Consider the following 11,782-nt stretch of genomic DNA (forward strand, 5'->3'; position numbering starts at 1 on the left):
AAAAAAAAAAAAAAAACAAAACAAAACAACAATGGAAAAAGAAATGATTTAATAGAGTTAAAATATAAGAAGATCTGTTCTCCCACCTCCTTAGCAGACCAGTACAAGACAAAGAGCTATAAATACACAATGAGCATCTATCTCCTAATTCATAAAAGGAAAAAAAATAGAATTAATGCAGTTAAAGTTCACAGTGTACACATTTTAGATCCCATATCCCTACCCATGAGGTAGCTACTGGCTTGAATTTGTAACTTATTATTCTACTCCATTACATCATATTCTCACAGTGCTATACATATAGAAATGTTTGTGTTTTAAGCTTTACATAAATAATTTTAAAACCCGCATGCTTTCTTTGCCATTTTGTTTTGAATAACAGAATGTTTATAAGATAATCATGCACCATATTAAATTCCAGCTAATACTCGATTTTCTTTTGCCAGGGTATAAATCATTGCCAACTGGGATCTCCACTTCCAGGAGATCTGAATTAATTTTTCACTGACTTATCTGTGGCTTCTTCTCATGCCTACCCTACCTACCTCTGATCTTTTTTTTCAAAGTTGATTCTTTGCTTCTAAAGTAATTATCATTTCAAAATTGATTGTGTCTTACCCTTTAATTTATTTCTTAAGCATAACAACTCTCCTTTCCATTCACATGACTTTAATTCCATGGAGAAAAGAAAGGAAATTTAGTCTATTGTTTTTATTTCCTGAAGTAATTATGTTTCTGTGTCTTATTTGTTTTGCTTTTACATGTCATGTTCCTTTTTTGTGATTTTCAAGGAAGTCCTGTTTTTCCTGTTTCTTCATCTTTTATTCGGCACAGTTTCATCTGGTCCTGAGGTTGGCCCTGCAGCACTGGTGGGTTGGCACCATATCCACTGAATGTTTTCCTGGTTCCAATGAACTGTCCTGTATAACTCAGTCTGGAAGTCTGGACACAGAGATGGTAATATGTTTTCAGCTATTCAAGTAACTGAGGAAGGAAGGGAGGGTAGACATGGTCATTGAGTAGCTAAAGGCCAGGTATGTGGAAAGTACCCATGGGCACTTTCCAAAAAATCTCCCCCTCACTGCCCACCTCCTTTTACCCCCACCCACTCTCCATCTGGTTCCAGGGATTGAACTCAAGAAAGGCTGGGCTCCATTCCTTTTTAGGTTTTTGGTTTCCTTTATTTTCTTTTCTTCTTTGAGACAAGGTCTCACTAAGTTGCTTAAATCAGCCTCTTATTTGTGATCCTCCTGCCTCAGCTTCCCAAGTAGCTAGACTATAGGCCTATCCCACAGGGCTCAGCTCCAAGAAATTTCTTGATCCTCACTCCAGCCAATCCCAGGAGGAAAAACACCTGTTGAATTCTATGGATTCTCCCCTTCAAGGTGAAGTTAACTCTGTAGAAAGGCAGGGTGGCATGAGAACTCCTGGCTCAGAACTTTCTGTTAGTAATTAGTTTTGATGACTCTGTTCAGTCCATTTTTCTCAGACAATTGACTCCCAGGTACACAACCCACTGTTGTACAAATCTGATTTTATTTCAGATTGTTCTCTTTTGAAGAGCAAGGCTACTAAACATGTTCCTGGTACAACGATCTCCTTCTCCACCTTACTTCCCGACTGTGGAAGAAATGTATGCTCAGAGTATGGACCTGGCATTCTAGTCCTCCTGTTTTTGAGAGTTAAGAAGAAATGCTATCCCTTATTTCTCAATAACTTTGCTATGCGAAACAATCTGTGTGAATTCTGTCTTTGGTGATATTATCATTGTTTAACTGTTAGATGTTCTTCTTAGACTGTGTTCCATAAATGACTCAGAGTCAAAATAAACATGGAATATTCATGGGGAATACAGGACTTGTGTGCTCTAAGGTACATAGGATTCACTCGGGTTTCTTGTGACAATTTCAGGGGCAGGACTGAGAATCTGCATCTCTGAATAATTTTCAGATTATGCTGATGCAGCTGGCTGCAAACCACATACATAGCATTAGTCAAGGATCTGTAGGAAGACAGAACCAAGATGTCACCCTTGGTTGTCAACTCGAGTGGAGTGAGCGATATCCAGAAAACTGGCACATCCCTCTCCCCACGAGGAATGTGATCATTATGCATGACAAACATGTACCGATAAAGACATTTGAAAAAAACAATTGGTACATCACACTTCCAGTGTATCCTTGAAGGTGTTTCCTGAGAAAAGCAGCACATGAGCAGAGAACTGAGTGGGGAAGACCCATCCTGAATGCAAGCAACACTGTCCAGTGACTTGGAGGCCTGGATGGAATGCAAGGAGGAAGAAGGGGAAGCTTGGGTAGAACCCTCAACTCCTCCTGAGAAGGTGCTGCCATTTACTACAGACATCAGATGAGGTCGGGCACATTCAGGGCTATAGATGCCTATGAACAGCGGATTCCAGAATCTTCAGCTTTTGAACACAGCTTTGTGCCCGTGAGCCCCCAGGGGGCATCTAGGCCTTCAGTGTCAGACTGGGGCTGGGTCATCAGTCCCTCTTTTTCTGAAGCTTCCGGTTTCCCTAGTTTCCAGCCTACGGGTAGCCAGTGTGGACTTTTCAGCTGACATGATCAACCTAATAAGTCCTCTCTGATAATGATGTACACATTCTGTTGGCTGTGTTGCTCTGGGAAACTGATTAATACTGATAAATAATATTCACATATTAGTATTAATATAATATTACATATACAATTGGTCTGTGTGTGTCTCCCACCGTGGAGGCTGAGAGGTCCCCTGATCTGCTGACAACAAATTGGAGCTCCTGGAAAACTAGTGGTGTAGTTCAAGGGCCTAAGAGCTTAAGAGATGATGGTATAGGTTCTGATTCAAGAACAAAGGCCCAAGAACCAGAAAAATCAAGGGCAGGAGAAGATGGATGTCCCAGTGCAGTCAGCCATCCTGAGAATCTACTTCCCTCTGCCTCTTAGTTCTCTTTAGACCCTTGAGGATGCAGACTCACATTGGTGAGGGAGATTTTTATTCAGTCCACCGATTCAAAGGAGAATCTCTTCTGGGAACAGAAAAACAGACACATGCAAAAGTAATGCACAACTGAACACCTGTCCAGCCCATGGCCCAGTCAAGCTGACGCGTGAAATTAATCATCAGGGGCTGCATCATACAAAATCATGTATGTAATCACAGAGCAAGGAAGGAAAGCCAAAATGGCAAGCCGGTCATGATGATGCACTCCTATAAACCTAATGCTCTGGGAGGCTGGAGGAGCACATATTCAAGTCTGCCCTGAGCAACTTCCTGTCTCAACTTCTAAATAGGGCTGTGGGTATCTATCACTGTGAAGGTCCTGGGTTTAATCTCCAGTACAGCAAAATAGAAATGCCAAACAACTGTCCAATAATTTTTCAAATAATAGTTAACATTTTGAAAATGTTTGCCGCATCCAACGTGCTTTCTGTGCATTATCTCATTTAATTCTCAAAAATGGTCGTTTTATAGGTACTTTTTGTTATCTTTTTGCAGTAGCAGGGATTGAACCCAAGACTGCATCACCATCCTGTTTTGTTGTCATGATTATCGCTCTTGTTTGTTTGAGACAGGATCTCATTAACTCACTAAATTTCCCACTCAGGGCCCTAACTTATGATCCACCTTCTTCAGCGTAGCTTGCTTGAGATTAAACATTTAGCAAGTGACATAATTGAGCAATCAAACTACAGCAACCTCAAGCATCCTATCCTGGTGCAAATCTGCAGGCAAACCCATGCCACACCCCTGAAAGCAGGGGTCCCCCTTTGCTTTCCTGACAACGAACTCTGCGCTCAGGGAAACTGGAGAGATGTTGGGAAGACAGATGAGAGATTTTCTCTGAATTCTAAAGTGGCTCTGGTGCTTCCTACCAGGTCCAGGTTGAGAAAGAAGCAAAAAAAACTAAGAAGAAAAGTGATCCAGTGAGAACAAACGAGAAAAGCACTAAAGTGAAATCATCAAGAACAGAAAGAACAAAACTTAGCATCCTTATACTTCAGTTCAGAGTCCAGAGAACTACTGCCTGATGGAATCTTGAAATAAAATTGCCTTAGCCCCAGAAAGTTTGGTGTTTATTTCAAGTGCAAAGGATAAGGAAAACTTTTTTAGTATCCTTTTTTTTTTTTTTTAAATTTATCTTTATTTTTAGTGCTGGAGATTGAATCCGGAGTTGCACATGCTTAGCACATGCTCTACCACTGAGCAATACCCTAATGGTCCTATTCAGAAATCCTGGAGCTTTCTGACCACTCTCCAACCACCCCCACGGGCAGAGTTTCTTCCTCCGTGTTCCAACGTGCTTTCTGCGTAACTCAGAGGACCAAATGTACTCATTCGTTTATTTACTTTTCTCCCTCAGTAGACTGTGATATTTTCAAAAGGACAAGGCCTTAGTTCATTCACATACCATGAGCTTTAGGTAGATGGGAATGGTCATTTTTCAGTCTTGACATCATTTCCTTTTCACTACTGGTGTCCTGCAACCCACCAAAGCTTCTCCTCAATGTCGCTTTTCCTAGGAGTCTTTTCTTACTTCCTTCACTCATTTCACTGTGTTTCCATCATGCCACAAACTATCCTCTCACCGAAGTTTGTAAATCTCTTTCCTCCATTGCATTATAAATCCCTGGTGGCTGTGACTACGGCCTCGGCACATTTGAATTCTCATTAGGGTTTGCTCCAATCCTGTGCATGGGGTGATGATCATAAAATCAGACATCGATGCATACTGAAAGGGAAAGGAAGGGAAAGAAGTTTGTTCACAGTGGAGTGTGCCTGGTTTAGCTGAAATGGACTCACCAGTTGAAAAATCCCAAAGGCAGCCAGGGGAGGTGGTGCATTATTCAGTAGACTGAGGCAGAAAGAGTGCAAGTTCAAGGCCAGCCTGGGCAACTTGATGAGATACTGTTTCCAAATAAGGGGGTTCAGTACAAAGGCCCTAAAAAGAAAGAAACAACCAAACAAAAGGAAGAAGAAAGAAGAAAAGAAAATAGTAAAAATAAATTTAAAAAAGAAAGTGGCCATGTCTTAAAAAAGAAAGTGGGTAATTCAAATTGCCAGGCAATACTAAAGTCTCATTTTTATTTATTTATTTTTGAGGGAGGTGCTAGGAGATTAAACCTAAGGGTATCTGTCCTGCCTCCAAATGCCTCAGCCTCCCGAGTGTACCGCCATGCCCAGCTCAGTCATTTATTTAAAAGCATCATTTGTATTTGTTTGGGGAACACATTACTTTGAGAAGTATTGTTTACATTCTTAATGATATTTACCTCTGCTGGTAAAAACAGAAACAGAAAGCAATCTTTATCTAAATACGATCTTTATCTAAATAGTCTTACCATGTTGGGAATCCAACACAAGAGTAGACGTTTGCTGGTAGCTAACCCACAGGTTGCTATTTGGCCACCTCTTGATTCCCAAAGTTCACTTTTGTGTATCCATTCTACCATCTTGTATCTGACCTGACATGTTTTCATGTAAACTATGAATTTCAACTTAGAAAGAAAAGGAAAAGAAAGAAGAAAGGCTGGGGCTGGGGCTGAGCCATAGAGCTGCACCCAGCTCCCTGGCAGAGCCCCGGGCCTCTTGTCCACCATGGCAAAGGGGATAAACATCTCAAAGCCCCCTTTTCAAACTTGTCCAGGTCTTTTCCGGTATAGGATCCTTCCAGATGTTAATTTCTTTTACTGCGGAATAGACCACTCCACAAGGTGCTCTATTCTTCTTATTCTTTCAAAAAACATTGTGCATTTGGTTTTAGTATAAAAGAAAATACATCAGGAGTTTGATTTACCTTTGAAATGAAAAAAAAAATTTAAATAACCAAATGAAAATTTTAAGAAACAAAGGGATTCAGAAATTTAGAAAAGGATTTAAGAAAGACAAGTGGAATAGGCTGGGTTTGCTTGAAGGGGACACAACTAATAGCTACCAAACCCAGAAACTGTAAAGATGTTGAGTTGAAAATGGGGCATATTGATTTTCCCTCTAGGGTGGGCTCTGGGCTGCAAACTTATTTAGAAAAGCTCAAGAAAAAATGTAGTTACTTGAACTCCTTCATTCCTGAGTAAGTAGAAAACCTGTGATCTTCTTTTTCCTTAATCCCAATGTGAGTGCTTAATTTTGGACACAGTCTGTTTTTCGGTCTTGAGGTAATAAGATCGGGAAAGGGGATGAAGGCAATGTGCCTATGGACCAAGGAGAGCCATGAAAATCAGAGGAGAAATATAGATTCTATTTAAAAAAATGCAAACCGATTGCAGGCAAGACAAATTTATTCCTTTAACCTCTGAAATAACTATCATGGAGAAATGATTTGTGGCCGAGTATGAGAAGTGCTATGGTTGGGTTATAAGTGGGGCTATGGGGCCTGATATTCATCCCTTAGGCATTTACAGCTCAGTGTGGCGTTGGGAGATGAAGCCTGGCTGGACAAACTAGGCCACTGGACACGCGGCCTGGCAGGGTGTGTCTCCCTCCCTGTTCCCATGATGCCTCTCTGCTTCCTGCCACCACGCCATGAGCTGTTTCTTCTCTGCCCCACTACCCTCCCTGGGCGCTAGTCGACTATGGGCTGAAACTTTTACAGACTGTGAGGCAAAATAAACCTTTCGTCCTTTAAGTTGTGCGTGTTGGGTATTGTGTTTCAGCAACAAAGAAAGTGACTAAGACAAAAAGTAAGCAGAAAATGTTATCCAAATTTTAGCTTCTCCGGACTCTGTATCTCTTTTTAACCTAGAATGACTTATTCTACTCATTTGTTTTAAATGAAGCCAACAACAAAGAAATTCAGACCTTAAGAGTTGGTTTGGGGAATCCACCTTAGTAGGAAAAGCCAGGCTTAGTGGCAAATGGCTACAATGCCAGCAGTCTGGGAGGCTGAGTCAGGAGAATCATGGGCTTGAGAAATGCCTAAGAAACTGAGTAACTTAGGAAGAACCTCTCAGAACAAATGATTTTAGAAGTGCTAGAGATATAGCTCAATGTGAAGGCCCTAAGTCCTGCTCCCCCCCCACAAAAAAAAATATATATAACAAAAACCAAACAATTTAAAATATTTGATTGGATGCATACTCAGAAAATAAATTCTCCATTCTGCCAAAGTTTTATTATCATTATGGACAAATTTTTTAAATTGTTTTTATTTCAACCAGTCAAGTCCTCTGAAATTATGCCTGTTTGTTTTTCCTCATACTAAACTTCTAAAGTTCACATGCAGTAAACATATAATTTTACCTACCTTGGGCAAAGGGCATATGATGGAGAAAACACCAAACAAAATATCCTTCTCCTCGGTCCCAAACCACCTTACATTATAGCTGGACTTTTACATAGTGTGTTCATTTTCCATTTCCTCCACGGAGCTGTCCCTGTTGAGCAGTTCTTAACACCTGGCCCTGAGAAAATGTCCTGAGAGCTGTGCTGAATGATTATTTCACACTTAGCATCTTTTTGCCATTAATCACCACTCTCAGAGCAGGGCCCGGGCACTTCCACAGCCACCGGCCTTCTCCTTTCCTGAGATCTTGAGATCCTTGAGGGTTTAGGAAAGGCATGGAGGATGGGGAGAGAGAGAACAGCTATTTCCCTCAGTTAAATAAGTGTAGGGGAGCAGGCCCGGTAACACATGCATGTAATCCCAACTCTCCAGGCGGTGAAAGCAGGAGGGTCACGAATTTCAGGCCAATTTGGATAACTTCATGAGAGCCTGTCTTAAATAAAATAAAATAAGAAGGACTTGGATGTAGCTCAGCGTTCCCTGGATTTAATTCCCAATACTGCAAAGAAAAAAAAAAGATGTGATGGGGGAAAGGATAAAAAGAAAAACATTTAAAAAATAAAAAATCAGAAGCAACTTCGTTACTTACATATGTGAGGCGGGAGGCAGCACCATTGAGCTAAATCCTCGGCTAAGACAGATACATCAACCGTTTTTTTGATTTTTGCTTTGGTTTGTTCGTTTGTTTGTTTTTGAAAGTAAGCTGTTGTGTAGTTAGGCGCAGTGGCACAAGTCTGTAATCCCAGCTACTTGGGAGGCTGAGACAGAAGGGTACTAAATCCCAGGCCAAGCTGGGCAATTTAGCAATTTAACAAGGTCCTGTTTCAAAACAAAAACAAAACAAAACGAAACAAAAAGCTGAGGATGCACCTCAGTGGTAAAATGCCCTGGACTGGATAGTACCACAATTAACTAAATACATACAAAACAGATAAATAAATAAACAAGCAAGCTACTGTAGCAACTGCAGCGTGTTAAGTACGGTGTCCCCTGAGACTGTCAGCAAGCTCTGCAGGTACCCCTGGACACAGAAAGACATCTCCGCGCTCCGCCCCAATCCCGGTCCCATGAGGGTAACAGCAAGCAGCATTGACAAAGACGTTACTCCTATGCCGCGTCCTACTTTTTGGTCTCCACACGCATACTAATCTGATCTCCTATTTAAGGTCCCAAATACTCTCTGAAGTGGGCACCCTTGGGTGCTTCTGGAGTGCAGCACTTTGTGGATTTCAGAAGACGACATGCCACACGTGCTGTGAGAGAGCAGATCCCCTCCGTGGGAGATGGAACTCAAAAGCATGCACTTTCCTACCTCCACTATGTGTGGACAGAAACCAAAGCAGCATGAAGGCCATATTAAACAGTGTAAGGTCAGATTTTAATGTCAAATGTGGTTTTGCCAAACCTATTTTTTTTTATTTATTTATTATTTATTTTGCTTTCGAAGGTTGAATTTTGAAATTGAAAATCAGATGGAGTCAAAAAGGATGAAGCACCTTGCCCTAGGGTACTGCTGGTTGGGAAATCTCTGATTCCCTGCCCGCCACCCACCATCTGGCCTGGGGCTCTCTCCGGGTGTCTAAGCAAGTGCAGGTGTCTGAAGTCCTTCTGCCTGTGCTGGAGACTCGCCTGCCTCTCCTTCGGTGCTCTTCTTCTTCTGCACCTCACCTAGAAAATGATCACACAAAGGAGGACACTGATCGTCCTCCAGGGAGAGAGCAGGAAGAAGCAGCAGAAGCTTGGGTCTCCTTGTTCCCTTAGGGTTCAGGGCCTGAGAAACGGAAGGGAGGGGAAGAAACTGGATGGGGATAGGGAAGGGGCAGTGGAAGAGAGGACGGACGGAGAGGACAAAGCCAAAGGAGGAAGTGACCGGGAGGATGCAACGGTGTGAGTCAAAAGTGCCCTCCGGCAAGCTGATGTGTTCAGAGGTGGGATTTTAAAAGGCGATGAGATCATGGGGCTCTAAGCATTGGTAAATTGGTCTACTGATGAGTCCATAGTTGAATGTGCCCTTAGGTGGAGACTGGTTGGAGGAGTGGAGACACTGGGCCAAGCCTTTGAAGGGTTTCTGTCTCTCTCTCTCCAGCTCTTCCTCTGCCACTTCCTGGATGTCATAAGTCAAGCAGCCTTCCTCTCCCAGGCTCTTTCGCTTCTACCTCTGGAGCCAGCCCACCATGGCCTGAAATCTCTGAAACCTTGAGCCAAAATAAACCTTTTCTCCTTTAAGTTGTGGAAGTCAAGTATTTCATCCCAGGAATGGAAAGGTGATCGATTCAGAGTAAAGGCCCGAGAGACCTGGAGTCTGGGATCCAGAAATGATCAAAGCATTAAAGAAATTCTAATTCAAGACATTTCTGCTACTGCAGTGTAAGCCTCGGGAAGTCATTTGCCCAGGAAGTGCCTTCTGCTAGTGACTGCAGATAGGAAAATGAGGCCTTGCTTCACAGTTATGTAGCATGAAAAAGGTCAGCTGGGATAGGCTGGCGAAATGGTCACGAAATTGACCTAATCGAGGATAGCGTGAAGTTAAAGGCCAAACTTCAGAAGAGCAGGTGTGTAACTTGGGAGGATGCAAAAACTGGATGATGACCTTGGCCGTTAGCAGGCCAAAGGAATAGGGTTGGTCCATCTACTGCTGGAAGAGAAGAGGGACCCTGGTCGAAATTCGGGTCAACTTTTGGCAAGCATACTTGATAAACGAAATACTTTAGCATCATACTCTCCTTCCCCTCTCACATTCTGCGTGTCGTCTTGGAGGAGACAAAGGAGCGAAGTCACACTTGAGTGTGCAGGAGTTCTATGTAACCCTGAAAGGCTCATGGGAGTGTGTGATTCGTGAATGCTTCTGCATGTCAAAGCCATTAAAGGGTTGACACCCACGGTTTGTGTTTTCAGTCTGAATCCTCATGGATGAACTTGAGATTGGTGACTAAACACCAAAAAATTGAGTATGCACCAATCAGAGATGCTTGTGGGCCTGACAGCTTTGGGTCTATCTTCTGTCCTTCCAGCCAGGGCAGCCTGCCCTGTGACGAGGGCTTCTACACTAGTATCGTCTGCTGTTTAGAAATGGACAATTGTTTTAGGTCACTGCTTCTCTCTGTAATGTGAGGCCCAACTTGGTCCTTCATTCTTTTTAAACACTGCGGTGTCTGGTGTTTCACTACCAGGGTACGGCTGGTTTTTCATTTACCTCCCTGTGCATAGCCTGTTTAGAGCATGAAGAGAGAACTTGGGTACAGCCAGAGCTCCAGCACACGGTAGGCACGCCCTCAAAGGAGGTGATTTGAAAGCCTCATGGCAAAGCTGCATTCTGGGTTCATAAATTTTCTCTTTTGAGACAAAGTCTTGCTATGAAGCTCAGGTTGGCATTGAACACACTATGAAGCCCAGGCTGGCTTTGACCTCATGGCAATTCTCCTGCCTCAGCCTCTCAAGCACGAGATTACAGGTAAACATCACCATGCCCCATCTTTGATGCATAAACTTTCTATGAAGGTTGCTTCCGTTCAAGTCGGGAGAAGGCTTCAGGCACTATGTACACAGGGCATGCCTTATTGATACAATGACACATAGTAATAAAGGCAGTGTTCTTTTCTCTTTCTGTGCAAATTTCTTTTACCAAAATTAGTGGCCAGACATCAGAATAAATCATATTTCAAAAAATATAGTTAGCTGGGCATGCTGCCACAAGACTGTAATCCCAACACTCGGAGGCTGAGGCAGGAGGAGTGCCTTGAGTTCAAGGCCAGCATGAGCTGCACAGCAAGACCCTGTCTCAAAAGACTAAAAAATTTTTAAGGAGTTAAAAACATAATCAACATTCAACATATTTCTTTACTTGCAGTAATTTTAAAAAGGGCAGTGTAGGTGGGTAGTGCACGCTCCTGAAATGCCAGCACCGTAGGGCTGAACAACTTAGCAAGGCTATCTTAAAATAATGATAATGATTTTAGAGCTGGGGGTGTAGCTCAGTGACTCTGCTGCCTGCCCCACAAGCGCAAGGACCCGATTTCGATCCCCAGTGGCAAAAAATAAATAAATAAATAAGATAATGACAACGATTTTTTTAAAGGGCTGTGAATGTAGCACAGTGACAAAGCCCTGCGTTCAATCCCCAGTGGCAAAAAAAAAAAAAAAAAGAGGCAAAGGAATAAACATATGCAGAAATCTTCCTTCTTGCACCATTGCTTGAATTTTACTTTTTTTCTAATGCTAACTCCACTCCCCTATTTTCCCACCTATTCTTTCAGCAAATACACACAAGCCTGAATTTTGTTCTCTTGAAGTAAATTTCCAATGAAAGTTTTCATAGAAAAAAATACACTAGATTCTACCAAAGAACTGTGCTCAAAACACTGAAACACATTTTTACCCCAACACCCTGAACCCTTGAATTGTGAAACAGCCACATGAGTTCTACTCCAATTAGCGTTATTATGACTTTATTGCCTAACACACACAAAGTGTTATTACCAGATGTCTGAGCTTAAAAATAAG

At 42.3% G+C, this 11,782-nt stretch overlaps 1 long non-coding RNA gene across 1 annotated transcript; it reads right to left on the reverse strand.

Annotated features, from left to right (window-relative positions):
- Positions 1 to 804: 804 nt before the first annotated feature.
- On the reverse strand, positions 805 to 4,899 carry LOC117286128. Its single transcript, XR_004517225.1, has 3 exons — positions 4,804 to 4,899; positions 4,412 to 4,689; positions 805 to 984 (listed from the first exon to the last, which is right to left on the reverse strand). It is a non-coding gene; the product is annotated as an uncharacterized LOC117286128 (long non-coding RNA).
- Positions 4,900 to 11,782: the final 6,883 nt, after the last annotated feature.

This window comes from Fukomys damarensis, unplaced genomic scaffold (genome assembly GCF_012274545.1).
Source record: "Fukomys damarensis isolate Sample0158 unplaced genomic scaffold, DMR_v1.0_HiC HiC_scaffold_15, whole genome shotgun sequence".
In the NCBI taxonomy this organism is placed as follows: domain Eukaryota; kingdom Metazoa; phylum Chordata; class Mammalia; order Rodentia; family Bathyergidae; genus Fukomys; species Fukomys damarensis.